Source organism: Corvus moneduloides, chromosome 8 (genome assembly GCF_009650955.1).
Source record: "Corvus moneduloides isolate bCorMon1 chromosome 8, bCorMon1.pri, whole genome shotgun sequence".
Taxonomy (NCBI): Eukaryota; Metazoa; Chordata; class Aves; order Passeriformes; family Corvidae; genus Corvus; species Corvus moneduloides.
The window spans coordinates 21035538-21060983 of NC_045483.1; the positions used below are offsets into that span (position 1 = coordinate 21035538).

The 25446-nt window shown below is 42.5% G+C and overlaps 1 protein-coding gene across 2 annotated transcripts in view; it reads right to left on the reverse strand.

The window, feature by feature from the left end:
* The window catches only part of NDST2 (N-deacetylase and N-sulfotransferase 2), a 135106-nt gene extending 113146 nt beyond the window's left edge, over positions 1–21960 (reverse strand). For both annotated transcript variants that reach the window (XM_032115710.1, XM_032115706.1), the window contains exon 1: positions 21856–21960. The gene's annotated coding sequence lies outside the window, so the exon portion shown is untranslated. The remainder of the gene's footprint in view (positions 1–21855) is intronic.
* Positions 21961–25446: the final 3486 nt, after the last annotated feature.

The following is a 25446-nucleotide window of genomic DNA, read 5'->3' on the forward strand; positions in this document are numbered from 1 at the left end:
TAATGCAGTACCCAGAAACTAAAAATACAACTGCATACTGAAAGAAGTTCAGAAGACACAACAGCATTTGATCAAAGACATGCAAAGGTAACAGACCACAGAAGGATACAAATGATGTAAGAAAAACTGATAAGGGTCTATTTCAAAGAACAGTGAAGAAATCAGAGAAGAAGAGCTGGTAGAAAATATGACACAGGTTACACTTGCAGCTTAGTGAAAAGCCTAATGCAGCATTACAGCAAAGCACAATCTGCAACAAGCGAGCAAAAGAGTCAAGTACCAGCATGCATGGTGGGCACACGGGAAAAACATCTAACTGGGTAGTTTTATGACCTATTTTGTTCACTTTGTATTAATGCTATCTTTCTAATCACTTTATGTTTGTATCTAGGCAACAGGACCAACCATGCATATAAGAGATCAGGATACTATTAATATATCTTTACCCTGGGACAGATGACAAATTTATATAAAGGCAGTGAAGAATTCCAGGCCTTGTTTCCCCACCAATTGGAAAAAAAACCCCACAAATCCAAAAACCATCCCACTCACCCACCAGATTACATGCTCTGCTGCAATACAGCAGCAAACTACTCCCATCATGCAAATTATCATGCAATAAGCACCAGTTCCACTTCTATTACGGGATATAATTACTTGGCAAGGATGGAAAAGTATTAGTAAAAGTTAGCGGGAAATGGGTAATTGAGACAATTCATAAACTGCTCAACCTGCCCTCCAGCACATCTGCAGAATCCTGAGAAAAGGGGAAGGCCCATAGGCCAGATGAACTTTGTTGCTGCAATGAACCTGATCTGCTGTCCAGTCTTCTCATCTTTAAGTGAACTACTGCAGTTCTTGTCCTCATCCTGTATCTCTTACAGAGCTTTCAAACTTGCAACATCAGAATGATTTACAGAAGACTCCTGCCAGTAAAGACAGGTAATGCATGTGAACAGTTAAAGGCAATGGGATTTTCTGGCTCATGGCAGAAAGAGCAGCACACCAACCTCTGCTAAATACAGTATCCATCCCCTCTATCCAAAAGAGATGACTATATCCTATTAATATCACAAGATGAAACTCAGCTGTATAAATAAAACCCCTCATTTCAGCTAAGTCTTCATCATCTCTCTGGCATCCAGCACCATCTCTTCACAACAAAACTCTCAGGAGGACCTGCAGTGCAGGGGTTTTTTTGCTCAAGTACACTGGACAGGAATGCAAGTCTTGTTTTATTATCTCCTCTTGGCAACTTAACATTTATGAACAATTAGGTTGGAATTAAGGAAAAAAAACACATCAAAAAACAGAGTTCTGTAGGAAGTACTCAAGTATGTATTTGCAAGTCAGCATGGTTTAAAATGGAAATATACTGTCTGGAAGTCAAGGGGACGCTGGCATGCTCTTTCAAGAGACTCTCTGACATGCTGGATGACCTCAAGTACATCACTTATCTTTCCCACATTAAAAAATATCTCCTTAAATGACCTTGCTAGGTAGCTCACTTTGAGAATTAAAAAATAAATACACTGTAAATCCTCCTATTATTATTATTACTGGTGTTACTATGGGGGCTGGAACTGTCACCAGCAAACAGGCAGGACATAATTTAATTTTCTTCAAATATTTATTATGCAATAACATGGCCATCTGTTTAACATTCACTATAGTTAGTTTCTGTCTTTAAAAACAGAAGGAAAGAAAATATCAGCTTTTGACTTCCACATACTCTTTTCAGCCACATATGCACTAATACATGGCCAATATCCTTTCAATTATAGCATCCAAGAAATTGCAGGAAAGAGAAAGAATTTCAGCTTGGATGAAAACAATTCCAACCACAAATTTATTCTCCAAGATACAAAAAAGAGAATCCCTAGTTTTAGCAGCATATATTTTGACTTCAGCATTGAGAAGGAAAAACAGGATATGAAGGAAAATGGTGGGACAAGAAGACATAGATGGCAATAAAGCACTGTGCACAACAACCATATGCTAAAAGAGGACAGATATAAAAATATCACATATCTATACAAAACAGTAACTTTTCATTAGCATTAGTTTCTCTCCAGTGGATTATAATAAAAAACGCTATTCTTAAGTAACAGCTGTTACACAAAGGTGCCTTTGGCATCTAAATGTATGGCATATAAATGTTTGGACTCTTTTATGAAAAGGCTTCTCTTTTCCCCATTTGCACTGTGTACTTCCAGCAGCCTGTATGCAAAAATCTTTTAACATGTCAAACAACTGGGACTTTGAAATAATACAAGTCAAGGAGGTAGCAAAGAATCAAAACTAATCAACACGCACTGAGTGAACTTGTAAATGAGGAAAACTAAAAACCAGAAAACATCAGTTAAAATACACTCATCCCATTTTATTCTTTCCCATTCCCTCCTCCACTATTCCAAGCCTGAGACCATGAACCCCTCCCCAATGCACCTCAGGTCCTGGCAGCAGCATCCCTTACCATGCCAGTCCTGGTCCACCACTGCAATTCCAACACACAGAGCTCAGCCCTAACTGGGATGACGCCCTAATTTTCAAAGGCTATTTATGAACTGTGATACCACATCAGGTCAGTCATGCCTGTCTGAGAGGCCAGTATCTGACACCACAACAAAAAAGGGAACAGAGCTCAGGCCAAGAAACGCCAGCATATAGGTGAAAAAGCATAAGCCAGACACACAAATGCAAAAAGATGCCCGAAATTATAATGCCTGTATTGTTTAAACCATTTCTTTTCAGATCTTCTATTGCTGACAAGTCTTCCTGTTTTTATACAGCCAAAAGATAACATGCTATAACAGCAGTACACTGCTATCATTAATTTACTGGCACTTGATGATTGAATGGGCAGCAAACAATAACTCCCTAAAACAGTATCAGTAATTTGGCCTTCAGATACAGATGTGACCTTCTGTTCATAAACTGCAGTTTCCAAATACATGAAGCAAGTGAATTTTTTAAGAACTGTGACTAACAGAACCAATAAGGATCTGAATGTTACCTTTTTGCCCAAAAAAACCCCAAAGAGAAGCCTAATCATCTAGGAGAGGTAGCAACTGTTTTGTAAATACTTTTGTGTTTGTGACCAGCACAGAAACTGCTCACTTACAAGCCACACTCCTGTGGAGCAAGGGTTGAGCACTGGCACAGGCCTGTAACCTCTCCTCAGTTTCTCAACAAGGACAAAGGTTTAGGCAAACCCCACAGCATACAGACTTCTGTCCAAAACGAGCTAACACTGGACTTCATTTAAATTGAACATGATTTGAGAACAAGTTGAAGATGTGCCATTGCGTGATCCATCCAAGTAACAACTAGGTCTACTCTCTGTTACAGCTCTTGAGCATACCACAAAAAAATAGGAGGACAAAAAACCCCCCTGAACTACATTTTTCCTCAGTCCTATCAAAACTCCGATTTTCAGTGTTTATCTGCAATGCAGACCACATTTCTACCAAATATTTTATCACTAGTGTAATAATCTGAATTTAACACCTTGTTTTTAATGGGATATTTGTAAATGCTTTGTGATCTGACAAGAATCATAGTTATTTACAACACTTCAAAATTATACAAGACATGAGAAACTCATTCTGAATTTGGCCTAGAACTCATTCACATCAGTTCCTACCATTTCTACTGTCCAGTTCCAGGTATTTCAAAGACTAGCAGAAGAAAAGTCCTAAAGACAAACTTGCAAAATAGGAGTAAGGAAAAACAGTCCTTCTTACTATTCTTTACACTTATGGACACCCTTGAGCTCAAAGAAGCTGTCCAGAAGACTTTAAAAAGTTTGGTTTCATTTGCAGGATTTGTCTATATAACTGACCCATAAATATCAGCTTATTTTTGACCCTATACATTTTTACCCTCAATGATGTACTGTAGCAATATGTTCCACACACTAATTCATGTACTGAGTGAAATATATTTCCTTTGGCCAGAGCTGCATTTGTTACTCTCATTGTATCATTGACAGTTTCCCTTTCTGATGACAGCAAGGTATCTCTAACTAAACCACTACTTCAAACAAAAAATTGTCAATATCCCTTTCACAAGATCTTTTTTATAGAGGAACAATTTCACAAATAGCAATGACTCTGCAATCACAGTAATTTGTAAAGATGCTGCAATCAGTATGAAAGATACTGACAACGCATGCACTGCACATTCTCTGCCTGAGATTATGTTTCTTAACAGCAGGATTACCTTTTATGTGCCCCTGCACTAAGGCTTGAAGGGCAGAGCTCAGAGCACCTTCCTCACAGCTCAACACCCAGGCCTAGAAACAAGAGGACCAGCAATACCATTACCACGAGGAATGATGATAATACAAAGTTTTCTGAGCATGTCAGCACAACTGTGGTATACCAGAAAGATTCACACCTCCCTTGATGGTTGAACAGCTGTATGAATCAGCCATTCACTGGAGTACTGTTCATTTGAACTTGCCTTTATATGTGATTCCTACCTGCAGAACGTGAAGTTTGAAGCAGCTGGTGTCCTCATGATGCTGTTTTACAGAAATCTGAGGTAGCACGTATAAAAACCAGCCAAACAATACATAAAGATTACTGAGATTACTCAACTAATTGACAGAAAGAAAGAAATACAATGAACAACCTACTTGAGATTACAATACAGTAATTTGGTCTCTTCATCCACCACAAACTGTTCGAGCAGCTGAGTAAAACACTTCCTTATACTTTTCACTGTCATGAACTGGATCTTCTGTCCTGATCTGGCCAGAACTACTTAGAGCAACAAAAGCTAAACCCCATCAGTGTGCTGGCTGGCTTCCTCTCCATCATCGAAAACCTGGATACGAACTGTGTGACCCTCTCCCCCGTTAAAGAGCCTCACACAGCCATTAATTCATCTCCTGCAATTAATGGTGTCCCTGAAATAGATTAAATATCTTGCTATCCATCTTCAGATGTACTCTTACCTGATTTCAGCTTTTCTTGTATTGACAATTGGAAAACATGGATGGATATCTAAGTACGGCTAAAGAGACCTACTATCTCCCTGATGTTAGCCATCAGGGTTCTACTTGGGTAAAATAATCTCTCCATTTATTGGAAGAACAACTCCAGATGATTCAACAGTTTTTAAAATATTAAAGGATGTCTCTGATAGGCCTAATGATGAGATCACCACTAATTCTGAATTGACAAAAAGCTCATGCAATGGTTTCGAGTAATTTGATGCTGGCAATAACCAAGTAGAGATGACATTGTGCTTTTCAGATGTACAAGAAAAGGTCTTTTGGCACTTTAGAGAGAGGTTATGACAAGGAGCGTTCAGTCTGGATGAGCCATTCAAAGTGTTCATACAACAAAATGTCAGTGAAACAGCATTTTTCAAGACTTTTGGCATGTTTACCTAATGCTAAGAAGTTAAATATGATAGGTACTCACTGATCTCCACCTTGTCAACACAGACTGTAAGTGAAGATGGTCCCACTTGCCTGACTCTATTCCCTCTCTGATGCAGCAGACACAGACACTACATCTGCTGCTACCCCTTTCACTGCACACATCCTTCCAGTGAATCTGTGACACAATTCAGAGACACCTACTTGGGGAACCAGCATTTTATCAAGTCTTGTGAAGAAAAACAAACGACGAGACGAGATCTACCCACGAACACTGAAAGGACAAAGACCTGTTGTGGAGATAAGCTACTGCTCTCCTGTTTCTCTCTTTCCATGATGGGAAACTCAGTTTAACTATTTTCAGAGTAATCTGTGCTCTACTGAATTCACCTGTGTTCACCTTTCCCTGAAATAGTACCAACAAATAAATAAAAGTACTTCCTTGCTAATAAAGAAGTCAAGGAGCAGGGTTATAGTAGATACCACAGGCACCTTCCACCGATGTATGTTATGCAGATGAAATAAAAGGCAAGAGCACTTCACAAAAGTCCTTAAGCAAATGTCATTTTTCATTTGATCCCAAAAAATTACTTCTAGCACAGACAAACTACCTAGAGCTTCAAAACAGCTGAATTCAACATTGGGTGCAAAATGAAAAGGTCAATCACAAACCAAGATCTCCTTTCAAAAACATTTTAGAAAGGGCTTTTCTGCGTTTATTTTCTCTCTTTTGCCTAAGTTTCTCTCCCAATCCTCAACACCTTGCACAGTAAGTTTGTCCTTTAACATAGAAAAATGTAGGCAGTGACTTTTTCATTTTGAGTGCTGCTGAAGAAGTAGGAGAAGGTGACTGACTTGCTGTTTGTTTTTTTAAATCCATCAGCGAAGTCTGCGACTGTCTCCTGACCCAACTTTCTGCTCTGGGAGATCTAATGCTCACTCCACCACCAGCTCTCCCTCCAGCCCTAAGGGCAGGTGGCTCACAACCAGCCCTGCAGAGCCCTCAGAAATGAAGCCCACACCAGCCACAGGTCAGCAGGCAGTAACACCAGCATTTGCTGCATCCTATACTTCTTGTTCAACCTGTATGCTGACAACTCCAAATAAAGAATTTCAACAAAGTTACCGAAGAGGCACACACCACAAAATTTGCATGCAGGTTGTCAGCAGCAGTGTTACAACAAGCTGGCCTTGTAACAGCGCAGAGGTGAAGCTTTTTTTTTTTAAACACAGTGATCAACTTACCGTTAACTTCTTTAGTCTATTCAATGTGAAGATGTGGATTTTAACTAGGTAATATGGAAAAATGGGTCTGCTTGAGTTATAGTACCTGGAACCACTGACCACACAGATATTCTTGTTCAGAACTGCTCAAGAATGAAGTACCAGACCACAGGACTGCTCAGCTGAATCATCAACTGCAAAACAAATACTAATGCAACAAAAGATACGCAAGTCTACAGAAAAGACAGCAACTCCACTAAGAGCCCCCAGATTTAAATATCTACACACATTAATTACAAAGGAAGCAATTCTCCTGGAAAATAATGTTGAATTCTTTATGTAGAAAACAATAGCAAAGTAATAGTCTTTTCCCTTCTAAAGGAAACTTTAAACAGTGTACCTAGTGAAATTACTCTTTGATAATATGCCACTGGGATGAAACGGGAGCCATACCTCTCTAACTATTGCTTCACTTTTGAGTCTAAAAAGATTTCCTCTCATTCACTCACAATAACTTGTTTTGTCTACAGACTTTGCTTATTAGTTATTATGTTAGAATATATTTCGGAACTGCACACTTCCTCACAGGCAACACAAATGCAAGGTGCTCAATGATTTGGGCTGCTAGGAAATGGAGACAAATTAGGAGAGGGATCCGACCATCACTTATCCTTCCATCTGTGGGATCTGCTCTCCCACAGTGGATTCTTGCCTGTCACCTTGCTCTGAGTTCCATGACCTAAAAAAACCATCTGTGCCACTGCATGTTATTCTTGCAGGCTTTTTTTTCCCTATAGAATCAGGATAGAAAAAGAGGCTGGCTTGATAAGGTAAAAGAAAATACCCCATCTGGACAAGATGACTGCAAAAGGAAACTGCTGACTCATAGCTCTATATTAAGCGCTTCACAGAATCGCCCACCCTCAACTTCTCCGCTTCCTTTTCCCCTACAAGTGTTCACTTTATTTTTCTCCCCACATTCTAGCAAAGCCTCACTACCATTTAGGCCAAAACACTGATGCTGTTGTCATAGAAGAGAAGACCAAAGGACAAAATACAGGAAGTAATTCAAGGTACAACTTTTTTTTCCAACTCATTATTTCCCAAAGGCAGGGAAAAAAGTCTGAGCAAGCTCAGCTCCCAAGACAGAGTATTTTAAAGCTGCAAACTGCACATACCACTCTTAAACACCAACAAGAAGTAATACATAAACAATGCTTACTCACACTGTTGGTTTCCAAAAGGTTAATGAATACCAGGAGATAGAAAGTAATCCTCAATCTGTAGCACGCTTTCTTCCTTACAGTAATTACAATAAAGCACATATAGATGGTAGAATTAAAACAACTTCTGAAAAATTAAATTTTTCCACTGTATTTTTATGATTCGTGCATGTTAGAACTTGTTTTATATAAGAGGGACATATCAAAGTTGCTCAAACAAAACTCATTCTGATATATTCTATGTTATGAGTGTTTGTCCTCACAACCTTCTGAACGTAGCGGAGTACATCCATACACATGCCTCCATGTAGGTCTCTTCTCCAACTGTGTCTACAGTTCCAATGTTAAAGCAAAATCTTAAATGACAAACTCCACTACACAAGCATCCCACTGGTATCACACGGGCTGAGCAATCATCTGATAAGCCACAGGGGCATCTTGAGCTAACTATAAGTTATAGTTATAGCAACTATAGGTGGTTTTTCTCAGGATGGAAGAACTATGGAACTGAAGCAGCATTGCCAAAAGGTTTTAGGTATTTTCTGACAGCCAGGTCTTCAGATTCAGAGACCTAGAATCCATCCAAGGCATAGGAAGATGCTACAAAGCTTTATATCTGCTTCTTGCTATCTGTAGCTTAGCTATTTCATCTTCCTTTCTCCTCCAAAACCCGTCCTTCCCATCTAACCTTCTCATGTTCCTCATGCCACGCTTGCCCATCCTTGCTGGTCATCTGTCAATTCCCTGTCTAACGTTTCTCTTTTGGCAACACAAGCTGACAGATGCAGTACCCACCTGACGCAGTATTTTCCATTTCATTAGCACCCAAAAACCTAGTAGCACCTCAGCACACCCACCATTTCTATGAACCCCAGTTCATAGAAACCCATTTCTATGAACCCCAGTTCCTCAAATCAGACTGAGATTAGCTCCATTGGTTGGAGCATGGCGCTAAGAACAAGGTTGTGATCCCCCTACGGGCCATTCACTTAAGAGCTGGATGTGATGATGCTTGTGGGTCCCTTCCAACTATTTTGTGGTTCTGCAATCTTTTTTCAACAGCCATAGTTCCCACAGCCTAGAAGCTTCAGCTTCCATCTCCTTTAACCATCAGTCTGTACGCTGGCCTGCTCCAGTTCACAACACTGGGATATCCCAGCACAGAAGTTCCCTCCTCTCCCCTCTATACAGAAACTGCAGAGTGCAGCCTACAGGACAGCTTCTCAGTTCTGGTACAGCTCCAGTGCTGACCATATCCAACAGGCATGGATCAGCAATCCAGGGGAGACATCAGGCTCAGACCCAGGCTCACACAGGCCCCGTGGTGCTGGCATCTTCAGCATTTCTAACCAGCCCTACAAAGTCTTTAGCGTACTAAAGACATAGCTATTCCCTTGACATTGTATCTCTCAGTTAATTCTCATGGGAGCACAAAAGAGCATTCTAGGTGTAATGCCAATATCAGTAACCACATATTACATATATTTTGTATATATACTTCTATTCTTTTTGATAGTCAAAACCACAGTAACAGATATTCATGTTCACTATAGTTTATGTTCATTATCTGTATTAAAAAATGACCCCAGCCTCCATCCCAAGATACTCTATGGCAAAGACAAACCTGATACACTGCTCAGTTAAGTTACCAATTCTTATCCACCTACTAAAAAAAAAAAAAAAAAAAAGAGACTACTTTTCCCTGGAAAGGGAATTAAGGAAGGGTGGTAAAGACTAAAGCTACAGTAAAGAAATGCTGCAAACATTGCATGTACTAGCCCCCCAAAGACTCCATGCTTCCACCATCTTTTGATAAAAATTTATGTGACAAAGCGCTGAAGCTGACTCGCTCTATTTACAAATATTTTAAATACTGTCACCTTTTGCTGAAAAGTAAGATGGAAGTTTCCCAAGGCAAAGGTAATGTGTGTTATAAACTTTGAAAGCATACAGTGTAGTTTAATAAATGTTTATCATTATTTACTTGCTGGAAAGAAAAAATAAAATGAAGCAAAGTACAAAAGCCAAAGAGAATCCAATTTTCTCTTTGCAATTTGCATACCTGTGTTGGGAGAGTCTTTTGATAAAGCCAGTGGCCAACCAGCACAAATTATTTAATTGTGATGAGCAACGTGACATGGTGTGATAACAGCTCAGGGCTGGGAAATAGCACTTGGTGAAAATCAATAGAAGCTGTTAAGAGCGAAATCTTCACAGATATACAGACATCACAGATCTCTCTATGCAATGAACTTTCCTGAGATACAGCTTCTCTTTAGAAGAAGTAAGCCCCACTGTGCAAAGCATAGCCCCTGTAAAGTCACAAAACAAACAGCTCTTCTACTCAGAAATAAAATGCTTTAGAAAATGTAGCTTTTTACTAGAACTGACTTTTGGGTCTCCTTCTGAAAGCTGGCATCTTTCTCCAAAGCAACACAGCGGAACATCCGATATCTGTAAACTACTTTAGATTTCATAGCAACAGAATAAAACATTACTTGACTCTTTAAACAGTGCAATCAGGAAGCACTCGTACAGAAATTGCCACGTCAGATATCACAACTGTGTGGCAATTGGTTTGTAATCTCTGGCACGGGGCCTTCCAGTCCCAGAAACATCATTCAGAAGAACAGCAGCTGGCACACAAAGATCGGAAATGTCAATATTGATTAAAATTACATTCCAATGTTAAAATTTTAAAGCCTTTTGAAATTTTCAGACTGCTGGACCTTGGGGGGAAAAAAGCAAACCAAGCTTTCCAAAAAGGTTTCTGATCTCCTGGAAAATACAAATTGGTAATGCTGTAAAAGCCAACATTGCAGCAAGAATGAAGTCTGCCTATTGCAGGTGCTCTCAACCTCACCACACACAGCTCCCCCCTCTTCTTACAAACCATCTGAGTGCAAATGCTCAGGAAGAACAGGGCTTACCTCAAATTCTTAACAGCGTGACACACTTCACTGGAGTTAGAAGAAGAGGAATATGGCAGAGGTAATCTTATGACTGCCTGGCTCTTGGAAGGGCCAGGGGGCTGTGATGAATGTATTTATTGCTGTAATCTTGAGCCAAATGCCTAAGGGTGACTGCTATTTCAAATCCTCTAAAGCCTTTGAAAACAGATAATCCATTGTTTAAAGATTTTAACTAAAAAAGACCAAGGTTGCAAAGCCTCAGGCAGAAGGACCAATGAAACACTAGACAGGAGAACACTTTGCATTAGTTTGCTGCCCACATACTGCTGTGCTTTGCACACTGTACAAGAAACAGCAGCAACTGGACCTTTATATTAAGAAAGAGCTTTTACTGAAGAAGGAAAAGAAAGGGGATTCCTCTGTATTATAGCTACCTGCTCCCAGATACAGCAAAGGTTTTAAGCCCTAGCAGTGATTAGTCATGCCCAATATGAGCTACATTAAATGGGCACAGAATTTTTAAAGCACTTAGCACTGCCAATGAGACCCCTTTAATAAAGGGCCACAAGCTGAACACTGAATATGGTAGCACTCAAAAAAGTCAGTAGTCATGTATAGCCTCTGCAGCTAGTACATTTGAAGCATAACTATGCTGTGCTAGCAGTGTAATGGCAATGCTGAGCTCGTGCAAGAAGCTTGCCAAGCCAAAAAAACGCATTGTATGACTTGCTCCCCAGGAGAGAGACAGCATACCTGAGCAACTGTAACAGGGGAAAAAGTATTGCAACTCACTGCTCTCAAGTACTGCTTCCTAGAATTTGTAATTTCCAAACCCAACAAAAATTAACCAACATTTCTAAGAATTTTTCTGTGACACTTTCTCATTACTGTTTAAGATGATCTTGAGTGACAGTGATAGGACAAATAATCTTCTGCACCAGTACTACCAACACAAAGCTAGATGCAGATCAGTATTAGTCAAAACCCATTTCTACTTTTTTTTCTTGTACTCCACACTGATTTCTGCAGTCTCAGTGAAGCCAGCCTTACAAGCAGAAAAAAGGGATAAGAAGTCTCCTCATATTCACAGGATGGATTTCACTGCAGTAGCCAGCTTGTTCCCATAACTTTACATGAAAAAAGAACCCCACCCTAACATTTCTTCCTGCATCTCCTTCCTTTTCCTTCAAGACAGATGGAAGCAAGCTAGATAAGATTTTCTAAAGAAGTATTACCTAAGGATAATTAGGAAATTTAAATTTTAGGATTTGAGTATTATATCCTAATGTCTGTGCATACAAGGTCATTCCCATTTCATTTGACTGAAAGCTCCCTCTTGTTTTTCTGGCTATCATGAAAGTCCTGGCGTTTGTGCTCACAAGCCTTGCAACCACCTCCCCAGCTCTGTCAGCAGTTTCATAGCTGCACTGGAAGACAACCGTGGTAAAAGGTCATGACTGCAAATGAGGATGAACTCCACACAGCCCCAGGAACAGTTACCATATCCCAACAGAGAGCTGGTATTAGAGACTGTAACACCAGTGTGAAAGAGTTGTGAAGACAGGACAAAACGAGCAGCTCTCTCAACACCCGTTTTCAAGTTTGGTGTTACCAGTCCCATCCTGGTAGATCATGCACGGGGTTTCTAAATCACTAAGCCACGAAGTGCAAACAATATCTGTATCCCCACTGAATGCTTTCTCCAGATAAAGCCTAATGACAGGGAAAACCAGAATCTTGCATTTGTGGTTTACACCCTAGAGCTGTATGAAGACATGTTTGGCTGTGTATTTATTCTTTCTTAAGTTGGCTCATTTTTAAAAGTACTCAGTATACTTTAAGACCAAAGCATTTACAGACACACCCTTCAAGAACAGCCCTGCTTCCAGTGCAGATACTGTGTCAATTCCCACTGCCTTGCCTCCCAGCACTGCCTGCAGCTGATCTTCACCCTTGCACAGGATGCATTTCAGGAAGATGTAATTGCAGGAAGGGGAAGGGGCCTGAGCACTCCCAACAGTTTCAGTCCTCAAAGATCTGTCCAGAATAGTATCATGGGACAGACTGTCTGTGCAACGGTGCTAGGAAAAATTGTTGAGGAAAACACAGAAATATTGCTTTTGTTTGGTTGATTTTTTCTTTGTTTGGGTTTGGTTTTTTTTTTTTTTTTAAACAAGATATGAAAAAAAACAAGTCCAAGAACCATTCCATAGAAACATAACTAGTTTTCTGACATGACATGTCATGTCATGTCTTTCTGGTAAATTGCACAGGACCATAAAGATAATGCAGCACTGCTCAGCAGAGAAGCTTGGAAGTCTTGGAGCAGACGCAAAAAAAATAAAGTGAAGAACCTGTGACCCCAGGGCTGGTCTGCACCTTGATCAAAATGACTACTTCACTCTTCCCCTGCACCCATTTTCCTCAGGAACTGCTACTACTTCTTCAATCCTCCCCCTTAGAAGAAATCAGCAATATAAAAATTAATCCAGTGTCAATTAGAAGTGGGAAAGAACAGGCAGCTATGAAGGACTGCAGTCACTGGCTCTCCATCTGCTGAGCATGCAGCTTGGCTCTTATCATGCTGCTTGTTTCCAGCATTGTTTCAGAGTTTCTCATGACCACTGTTAGTTAAGGCTAACCTAGATTTAAAAACTTTGCAGGACTGATGCAGAGAGAAGTAGCATGAGACTCCTCTTCAGCTTACACCATGTGAAACTGTACTTAGATGACCATCTGGCATGTCTTTAGGTGGTCACTCCTCTCCTCCAAAGACAGCTGCCCTGGCATGCCATCAATTCATCCTATCCTCAAGACACTACCGTATGTGCCAATACAAGAGCAGTACAGTATTTGAGCCTGACTGGGTTTCTTACTGGTAAGATTTTTCCCTTCTGGAGAACAGTAACATAGCAAGAAAGGAGGTTTGTTTTGTTCTGTTATTTTAATTTCCACATCAGTTTCCTGATCCTCCTTGCTGAGTTCTTGTGCCAATACTGAGAACAGCCACTACAGGACTGGACTGCTTTCCTCAGTGGTAGTATCAGTTTAAATGCAAACCAAGAGGAGTATGTTCAAAGAGCATCTTCACCCTGTTTTCATTCAGCAATAGGAAAATGCTAGGACTAACATAAAAATAATTATACCATAGCTCTACAACATGCAAGAGAGTTAACAACCTCAGAGGAACATTATGTTCAACACCAACTGCAATTACGACAATCCCGGAACACCAGTTTGCTCTTAACCTGCCCACATACACAACGCAAGACCAAAAAGAACTTTCGAGCTCTGCCTGCTACCACAGGCACTGAAGCATCACGTATGGTTAGTGAGGAATTTGTATTTATAAGTAATGCAATGAGGAAAGGCAAACATCAATATTTTGTTTGAGGCAAAGCAAGCTTTCCTGCAGAAAGCTTTGTGTTTGTATGTTTACGTGGACTTGGGCCATGGAAACACACCCTGTTCCACGCACAGTTACAGGATACTAAACTAAAGATGCGAACACATGATAACAGCACGTTTTCACAGTAGCCTTCACTCAGGAAAGTAGGCTTATTCATATCATGCTTTGATACAAGTGACCAGACTAGAAAAAGGAACATGAAGGAAGGATATAGATGGAAGTCTCCAGACAAAATTAAATCAGGAGACAGTGACAGATCTCTGTTTATAAGGAAGACGATTATGACTCAGCCATAAGTAAAGCACGTGCATTTTGAGCTTCACTATCACTGAGTGAATCCAGAACATTTAATTAAAAACAAAAACAATGAAATTACAAGTAACAAATTAAATACATTGTTTGTAACCAAAATGGGGGACAGGGGAAAGCTTGATGTTTCAGAAGTGTTCTGGACAATAGATCAGACATGGAGACTAGCAATTTATGCCAGGCTTCAATGCTGAAATGAATCTGCCTCTTCACAGCTGCTGGATTGGGCCAGGATCCCACTTTATTCCACTGAAAAAGCAGGTTTAACACTGCGATAGCTCACATCGTTCTCCTGAAAGTGGATTCACACAGCTGATGAAACAGGGAGCTGCAGCTGTCCTCACACACAGACACCCTGTGTTGATCGATGCAATCTCTACACTAGTTTCTGTCTGCTCTTTTTAATACCTCTGCAGCCCTCAATAACTGGAAGGACAAGCAGTTTTCCAACAGTTAGGTGATGATGATTTCAGTTCTGTAGCTCCATTGCTGAGACAAAGGATGCCACTTCAAAGACATCTCAATACTTGAAACAGACCTACACAGGTGATTTCCAGAAAAGAAACACAAACAAGACACGGGTGATGACAGATTCAAGAGGATGACATTTTAAGGGGTCAGGCAAAACACCAAACTTTTCTCCACTGAAAATTTCTGCCTTTTATAGATTGCACAAGAGTTCCCAGTCTTGCTGTGCTCCTTGTTCATTTTGGGCTGTTAAATATTAAGAGGTATTCAACTTGCTGTGAAATTACATTATTCATCTCAATCATGCAATGTGCCACTGTGTTGGGCCACTCCAAACCTGACCTCACCATTTGTTCAAAGTTAAGCTTTCAGCAGCGCAAAACCTAGACTGTGCAGAAGAGAAGCCTGTCTCTTTAAAGAAAAAAAAATCATAGTCCAGTACCTGACATTTTGACATTCTCCTTGCCTACAGAGTCAACTACGATCTCTACAGCTAGGTTTTGGATGGAACAAAGACTCACCCATGACTTGGTCTGACTTCTCTGGGACAGGCATGGCTGTCCCAGGACCACAGTAAGGTCCTGGTTACCACTTCCAATGGAACCCAGGCTGTTAAACAACTTAATCACAGAGGCAAGGGCAAAGACAATTGACAGTTGCAGAACAAGCCGTAACAGCCAGCACTTGCAAAAGCTTTCAGCCTGAAGTGTGAGTGGCACAGAATCCCTACCTGAGCACTAGCTTAAGAAGAAAAATGTACAGAAAAGATGTTCTAAATATGGGAAAGGTAGTTAAGATCAGAAGAGACAAATTTACATAAGTAATAGTGAAGATATTAAAAGTGCTACACTGAAAAGCAGTCCAGGATTAGGAGCAAGTTAGTTGTTACTCTGGAAGGTGTTCAACTTACCTTCTGCTCAGATACTTATCCCTCTGACATTCTCTATATCTGGAGTGACATTCTCAGTTTTTAATATATTCAGTGGAAAAACAAAAAAGAACTTCCAGCAGGTGATTCACCTCAACAAATGTGGCCACCTCCTTTAGGATAGATTTAGAAAAGAGTAGTGTCCTAACATACCCTTAATATAAAGGGAACTTACAGTGCCTGGCTCAGATGTGGACACTTCAGCTGTATTTACACACTATACCTTCACATGTAATCAGATGAGTCCAACTCTCATCATCGAAGAGAAGCCAGAACTGACTGTTTTAAAAGCCCTTTATGATACAAAATTTTCCATTCACTCTAAAGTACCAGTAAGGGCTAGAGAGCTAATGCAGTGTCATTCAGTAAGAGGTTCTTAAAACAAAAATAGACATTTGTAAATGTTCTGTGGTTCTTCTAACCTTTCTGAAGTAAATCTCAAGCTTCTCTGCTTTTCTAAATTGAGCTCTACTACTCACAATGTACCACAGCTAAGGCCTATCATTACACTTTGTCATTCCCAATGTTTCCTTTGAGGAATTAATACCAAAGTGATTGAAAATGTAAGAGTTAAGATCTGTTGAAGAGCTCTAAAAACCCACATGCAAGCTCTGATTTTACTTCAGAAGTATTGCCAAGCAAATTAGCATTAATTAGAGATAAGCTTAAAGACCAATAAAATATTAGGCTAATGGAATCATCTGGAACCGTAAAACTAAACACGATCAAAGGAAAACAAGTTGCTCTGTCACATATCTAATGGACCTGACACAGGAGCCTCCCAACACAAACCACTCAAAGGAGTGTAATATTCTTGGAGAGTTCCTAACACAGAACTGAAGGATGTAGGAGACTGAAGAAACAAAGAGAAGAGAAAAGGCAGGGTGCTGGGGTTGTATGCTTTCAAAGAGACTGACCAGATGGCAGACCAGAACTGCAAAAAGAGATTAAGAAGGGATAAAATTGTCATTTTGCTGTCCCTCTTTCCTCCTTCCCTCTTGCATCAGTTATGCCAACCCAGCTCCCAATCCAACAACTGAATACATAGAAAAAATATACGTCAATAAATAAAAGCAGCAGAGACCCCTGGCTCTGGAGAGGGCCACAACTTGTTGGTGTGCCATCTGAAACATGCAGCTTTATGACCTACTCTCTCCCCCATTGTAGAAACCCTCCGTGAGGAGGCAACCTGCTCTAGGCAAGCCTCCTCTTGTGAGTTACTGTACTGGGATGGGAAGGTAGGAGAGGAGGGGACAGACTCTGCTGTCTCTTCCTTTACAGACAATGTCCTAGACAATCTTTTCTACTAATGGAGATATTTCCAAAGGGAAAAAAAAAAAAAAATCAGAATAATGCACTGCAGTGTTGAGAGAAAACAGATCAGGCACAGCACAACTGCAGCCCACCAAACTCTGGATCACACTCCCTCATTTCCATTCCACACTCAAAACACGTAACAAAATGCTGTAGATGTTAAGTGCAGCGTGAGACACCCAGAGTACAGGGACCAGCACTAGGACCTGCACAAGCCCTGTACACTGAGCAAAGGACAAAATGTATCTCTCCTTTTTCAACCTCCTTTGATTCTGGGGAAAACATATGAATGTTGGTATCTGATCGCTGTTACTTTTAATGCATAACTTCATAATTTGTATTTAATGAAAAATACTAAATTCACTTAATGGAAAGGAAGAGGGCACCGTTATAGGCTAAGTTAAGGTGGTAATGTTTCAGCCTGAGAGGAGCTGCAAGCACTGTTGATACTCCATGTCTGCAACCCCAGCAGGAAGAACAGCTGCGGTTAAACACAGCTACAAACACATTTGGAAGAGACAGGTATTTCCGAACACCTTCTTGGTGTTGCTAGTACATAAGCAAGTGCTGCATGAAGCTATCCTTTCTTATTTTGCTTGACAAATTTAAAAGCAGGCTGAGTCTGTAGAGAGAGAGAGCATGTGCCCATCCCTCTCCTTGTTTGAAGAGTTTGGGCAGCTTTAAAAAATAAGCAAACAGCAAATCCCACTTCTGTGAAAACAGATCTTGTGACGCTGGCCAGCGTAAGCCACAAATATTTTGAGAAGGTCCGAACTGCCCTTATAGTCTTATAAAAAAACCTCACATTCATTGCTAAATCAGCTTACTAAATATATTAGAGCAGGCAAGAACATGATGGAGGGTATCTTCCTGGTGCAGAAGATTAATTCATCACTCGTGTCTAGAGAGTCCTACTGCATTTTTAACAGAGTAACATATGGATTGAGTCTAGTGATCTATATAATTTCCTTTCAGGATATGGGTCTATATTGAAAAATAGTCCCCAAACAGCAACTGCCAGAGGACAAAGACCTTCAAATATCACTATTCAGGAAAAACAGGTAGGGCTCTCATCTGTACACTCCAGTAAATCTTTCAGTGGTGATTTAAGACACAGCTGTGCTCCACAGATCTCCTGGAGATTCCTGCTTCCGGAGCAGGATCAGCAAAGCAAAAGGTCTGTCTGTACCTTCACTGCTGCACCACACAGCCTGGCATCTCCAGTGGCTGAAGCAGAGGCACATAGTCCCTTCTGATTCTGCTGTAGTGGGAAAATTGTCAGTGTAAAGGTAGGGAGCCCAGATCAAAAAAAAAGAAAAATAAAACCCAGACTCTGAGACTTTCAGAGCTGATGTCAGAACACCCAGAGATCAGGCAGGAGCTGCACCAGCATACAGTGCCATTACAGGCCAGAGGTGAAGCGCCTCAGCGCAGGCATAATGAAATGCAGAGCTTCACCTCTTTGCATTATGTTCAATTAAGCAAAGCAACCGTGTTCAGCAAAGTCACAGGGAATTTTCTACAGACAGCTGATGTTGCTTTGGGCCTTCTAAAAATATGCTCCCAGGACTAGCCTTCCACCACTCCTGTGCTGCTCAAAACCTGTCATCAGACAACATCAGCAGCTTGGATGTATTTGCCTTGAAACGCACAGATTGGAAAGACAGCTAAAATGGAAAAAAATCGAACTCAAAGACCCCTTCATCACCAAAGCAACAATAAGACTAGAGAATCAGAGACAGCAAACACAAGCATCCACCCCAATTATCTCCAGAATCCAGGACAGACCCAGCACTCATGCCCAGTGCCGCCACCACTGATTTGCCTGTGTGCTGCTGCAGCAGCATCACTGCCTTACACCCACAAACTCCACTGCAGCTGCCTGTTGAGCTGGAAATTTGATACACTGCAAAGGTTGCTGACAGCCAGAGGCTGCTCCCTTGTCTATAAAATATCCTGTAATAAATTACATTACAGATTGGGGAAAAGGATTCGGAAGAGTGAGAATTAAAACACAACCTTATGAGAGCTAAATGAGACCAATTAAAGGAGATTTGCTACAAGTGCTGAGGGATTTTGACCCGAGCTATAATCAGGGACAGATATGCATTCCTTTAAAAGAGGAAAATGAGCAAGAGATCATGTGTAAACAACTCTGCCAATTAAAATGAAACGGATTATCTTATCTGTGCAGCTCTGCTCAGAGAATCACCACATATTCCAGATATACCACAGAGAGCTTTGAGACAGTCATTCAATCCTCTGAAACAAGGCTCAGTGATGGGGAGATAGGCTGTGGTTCAGGACATATCGAAAGCTCAGCTGCATTTGGTTATTTCCCCTTCCCGCATTTTTTTAAAAGAATAAACATGGAATTATAAATGTAAATACAAAACTAGGCTCAAGCTATTTTTACCAGGCCCCTACATGAATTCTGATGCAGATCAGACCAAAGGTTAGGCATCACAACAGTAAAACATGCCTTACGCAAAATCCATGCAGCAGATCCCACCATCACTGCACTACTAGACACTGCTGGGAGACACACAGCTTGCCCAGGCACATGCTCATGTCCTGATAAACAATTGCACATACTATGCCATAACTCAAGACACTGACTCTCAATTTTTCTGTATCACAATCCCATTTTGCTGCCAGATTGGCCCCCACTCTCCATTCTGACACCCAGTCTGAGAACCCATACCCACAAGCTAAAGTCATTTCTGCAACTAGAGCAAAAATTTTGACATGGACAGATGTACCACTACTCCTGCTCTGTGTCCTTGCTCTCAGCTCATCCTGAGCTGCACCCTTTTTTAAAATTCCAGTTCTTCATAGTTCATATATACATGCAAAAAAGCAGTTTTACAAAGGCTGAAGAAATACTGAAACAGAAGAAGAAAAGACCCATTAAGGAAACCATGTTCAAGAAGCAACAAGGAAAACAGTACCATGTGCTTAGGGGAAAACAAAAACCAAAAGGGAAGAACAAACAAAAAGAGGAACTTGGGATAAGGAATAAAAATTTAAGAAGAAAGCAGCAACTGGACAAGATAATAACTGCAAGAGATACATACTCGTTCACAGCTGCTGACAGCAGAAAGTTTTTACACCATTTTATGCTGGTTGCCAGATTTAAGCACAGAGGTTTTCTACTGGCTCGAAACTGGTCTAATGGAGTCAGGCTGGTTTTGGAACCAACAATCTCAACACACCACAATCACTTTTGTGCAGGCTGAAGAACAAACTAAAACGCCTTTCTATGTCCATTCTGTCAGCATATCAGTGATCTCAGTACCATGAAAACAGCTGCACTGAGAAGCCCAATGCAGAAACGCTGCACAAACCGACCGTGGATGGAGCGCCTCAGGTGTCTTTGTGCAGCAGCTCTACAGGGCTCGGCTCTGGGATCACCGTGTGGGTGCAGAGCCACCTCACATGGGCAATATCAGCACGTGTGGGCACCCAGGCCAATAAACTCTTGGGGCTGATACTAAGCTTCTAATTTTTTCTGGCTCTTCGGGTGCTTTTGTACATGTGTCCCTCCATACTGCCATCATTCAAAATTTCCCAGCCCAATTACCACAGATAATTGACTGCACATAACCTGAAAAATTCATCAGAAGTTTCTAGTTTACCTCTGCCACAAAGGACAAAGCTACACTTCCTAACGAGAAATGTACATACAATTAACAACACTGAATACTTCTTTGAAAAGACTGGTCACAAAGAATCCCAGTGTGGAGTAGCATTAACTTGTGGCTGAATTCAGATGTGTGACATTTGCTCACTTCTAATTCAGGCAACACAGTTTACTCACACTTGCATAAGCAAACAGGGATGTCTCGTGCTTTTATATAGCCCTTTAACTCTGCAAAAATGTTTTAACAACTAAAATATGATGGGAAATACTACCGGAACGATTCCTCACGTTCCATCAGCTTTCCCTACGTAATTTTTGTTGTGTCTTTATGGTACCACAACTGTACCCGCGGCTGGCCTGCTCTGAGCGCAGCCCCCAGACAGCAGCGTGTGCAGCACGGGCAGTGCAGCCGCAGCCTCACCATGGGGACAGAAGCATCCTCTGCCCCGGTGCACGCCGACTACTTCGGCGCCGGTCCCGCCGTACTCAGCAACCTCGCCGCCCGCAACACGACGCCGTGGGGTAAACAAAGCTGGAGTGAGGCCGGGAGGGCAGCTCCGGCCCAGGACCCCGCTCCCCGCCGGCGGCCGGAGCACAGGGTGCTCTGAGGGGCGGCAGCCGCGATGGGACGGACAGGAGTTGCCGCTCCGAGCCGCATGTCGGGGGCCCGGCGCCCGCCAAAAGCAGCCGAACAGTGCTGCAAAACCTTCGGCCCCGGGCATGGCCGGCAACGGAGCACCATGCTGGGGCACGGGCCCCCCAAAGTGGACTCCCGGCGGGGGCCCCCGGCCGCACAGGTGGCTCCGGGGCGGAGGGTAGCGCCCTCCGCACCGCCTGCCCCGGCTCGGCCCCCCCGCCTCCTCCCACGCCCCGGCCGCCCCTCACAGACTGCCCCCCACCCGTGACCGTCACCCCCGGCCGGCACAACTTCCCCCGGCCCCGCCGGCGCCGCTCGCACTGCCCCGCCGCCCTCCGAGCCGGACCGGACTGGGCCGGGCCGCCACCACCGCGCTGCCCTCCTCCTCCACCTCACCTGCCGCAAGAAGGCCCCGCCGGGCGGGCACGGCACGGCTCCCGGAGGGAGAGCGGACGGGCGTCCCCCGGCGCCGCGAGCAGCGCTCAGGCCGGTCGCGGCCCGCCGGCTCCGGGGCGCTGCGCGTCCGTCCGGCCGCTGGGGGAGCCGCCGCCGCCGCGCTGCCCGGCCGCCATCTTCCGCGGCGAGGGAGGGACGGACGGAGCGGGGGAGGGGCCCGGGGCCCCGCCCGCCGGGAGCGCGGCGGGGAGGGCTCGGGCCGGGGTCCCGCAGCCGCCGCAGCCGCGCCCGCACCGAGACACGTGGCGAGGGCTTCCCCGCGCCCGGCAGCGCGGGAGCGGGGACCGGCAGCGCGGCCGCCGCGGCCCGGTGTTGCCCGGCACGGTCGCGGCCGCCGCGCTCCCGGGCAGCGCGGAAGGCGTAGGATGTCCAGGAAAGCAGTAGGTAGAGATTGCCACTGCTGTGACATCGCCGGCAGCAGCCTCTCGAGAAACACAAACACGCACGGTGCAATTTGCTACGTTAGAAAGGTGGAGAAAATTGTACTAGGAAGCCAGAATGGGATGTGAAGCCACATCACAGAAACATTTGTTCTCAGTGGAGGCTGGAAGAGTGGACAGTAGTTTGGAAATTCTGTTAAACAGTCCTGCTTTTGGATCTGCTGTGGAGAAAAAACCCAAAGCACTACAAAGAACGAACATTTGGGACCACCTAGCATGACTGGGACCTGGTGCAGTCAAAAGCGACAGAAGAGGAGCAAGCAAAGGGAAAGCAGGTGCTCAGGGAATAAGGCCTCATGTTGGCAAAGTACTGCTTCCCATCCTGCTGTCAGAGGAATGCTGGCACCCAGTGAATAATTCTCAGAAAACCCTCAAAAAGGCAACACAATATGTAGATTTGCTGTACAAAAACCTGCTCCTGTACTGAAAAGTTTAAAAGACTCGAAAGTCGCGGTTTTAGGACACATTTACAAAGGGTTTTTTATCTTCAGCTAATCAGTTTGCACCTGAAGCACTGACCATGCTTCTGCAAGCTTCTTAAGCCCATGCCAGCAGGTGAATCAAATAACTGAAGAAAAGCAGACAAAGCTATGAGCAATCATATCTTAGTGTGCTTCAAAAGCCTGTTCTGCCTCTGGCTGACAGCACCCCCACCTCAGCAGAGGTTGATGAGGCAGCTGCTCCCACCACCTGCAGTCTCATCACACAGGTCTGTGCTGCCAAAATACCCAGCAGCACATATTTTAACACGTGATTGCATTTCTGTTGAGTTAATCCAGACGTGTGCCACAGTGCTCACATCAGATTAATATCATCCCCCTGCCTGCAGCCAAAAACTAGCATGGCAGCAACAGGTGATGCCCAGTCTACCACAGACCTTGCACTTTCCAAAACAGCTGATCAAATCTGAGCCAACAGAGGGAATATGTGGCAGCTCAGCACTTCATGTCATGTGCTTGTAGCATTTGTCATCCAGTACTACATTCTGTGAAATGGGATTTACCATTTCAAAGTACAATTTGATATTCTGGTAAAAAAAAAAAAAAGTATTTTTGGTAGTTCCCATCTCTTCCTTGGTCCAACCTACCTCAGTTACAGTGAGGGAGGGTATGCTGTACACTACAGTGACAGGAGGGTATGCTGTACACTACAGTTTGCACTATACAGGTGCAAGAGTATCAGCTTAAAACTCCATTTAAATGTACTGTGGAAGTAACTACTCCAAAATATGACCAGTCTTTCCAAACCCCTCATCCTTCCTCAAACCACCAGCACAGAATTCACCTGCTTTCCTTCTCATTTCACCACAAAACAACTCTCCATCCCACTGTCCTCACTGCCTTTCTAGCTACCTTATATGTAACTTCTCTACTCACTTGCAAACCACTCTGAGTGCTTGGCTTTATGACTCCGTCTTCCAGGTTATCATGTTGCTCTGCACCTACCTCACTTAGCATGTGCTATCCCTGGTAACACTGCACTTTTCTGAAGCAATTTCTCTTTCTTAAGGTTATAGAAACATCTTTCCCTGGATATTCCATTTAATGGCTCAGGCCTGTTTCTTCCAAAAGGGAAAGTCGAAGTAAAAGATTAAATTTCTTACTCTTTCTGTTGAGGCTCAATACAGTCTTTGTAATAGGTATGGAAGATTTTTACTGATATTGTAACAGCTTAGGTGTTAAAACTTGCTGACATATATAAAACAATTTCAGCATTAATCCTGTTTTGGAACGAACAACACTGAAATCTCTTCACACTTCTTAAAAGCATTTAAGACAATCTATGCCAAGTTTGGGCCTTTTTTAAACGAGAAAAATATGCTAAATCTAAAGCAATGAATTTCAAATGTCACATTAGTAGAAGATATATTTTTTTGTATAAGTAATTTTTTCAGTTTATTTTGAACTTCTAGACGTGTAGTAAGAAACAAACAAATGCTTTCTGGAACAGGAACAACCATACGGCAGTAGCACTGCTATGATGACTGATGTAACCTATAGGATGTTCCAATGTAAACAAGCCTCTGAAGCACAGCCCTGGTGCCATTTTTGCAGGCTGTCCTCTATTGGTATGAGCACTACTCTTTCCCACAGAAGCATGAAGGAGAAATAAACCATGATGAGACAGTATTTCATTGCAAGAACTGGCCAAATCCCAACTCCACCAACATGCAGTCATATGATGCATTAACAAAACTGTTCTCTGTGAATAAATGTCATCCTGCCTATCCATTCATGGATAACTACAGTAAAATTACATAAATTGCCACAGATTAGGCACAACCACCTTTCCCTCTCTCCCATTCACCAGTGCTTTAGAGGACCCCCCCTTTAGCACAAGAAACTTTCAGAATGACATTTTATTAACTTAATTATATGCATCCCTTCCTTGTAGCCAGTCTGTCTTAAAAACCACGAGCATATGCATTTTTGTTTTCTAATACTTGTTAAGTACATAAGAAATTGGCTTAAAATTCTTCAGAGTACTACACACCAACCAGTAAATTCCTATTCCTTCCCAGCAGGCAAAGAGGACATTCTGGCAGGTGAGGAGCTCTCAGGCACTAAGGATCTCAAGGGAAAAATTCATGATCCTCCACTCAAGCCACTTTAAGTGTCCCCAGAGGATCACCTTTCTCTACTCTAAAATAAATGTATACCAAACCCAAATAAACAACCAGTGCAGGTGCATTAGTCTGCAGTCCCAAACCTTTCAAATTCTCAGGCAAAAAAAATTATCTGTGATGTGTAGCAGTAATACCACCCAGCTGCTCTGCAGCACTGTTCATCAGTCTCTTACAGTGGTTTCTACAGAGGTCAGGCTTATCATCTGCATGGACAAATGGGAAAGCTGAAGCACAGACCACACAAGTGGCTTATCTGCAGTCACCCTGCAAAGCCATAGCAAACCCAAAACTAGATCACAAGTCCAATCATTAATCAAATGCTCTGTTTTCCTATGTTCTTAATTACACATAAGTAAGAAGTAATGATTTTCATAATAAAATGGAAAGCATATTGATATTCAGGGTCTGGTTCTGCTCATGCTTCTCCCCACATCGCATAGATATTATAGCGTAAAAGCATGCTGC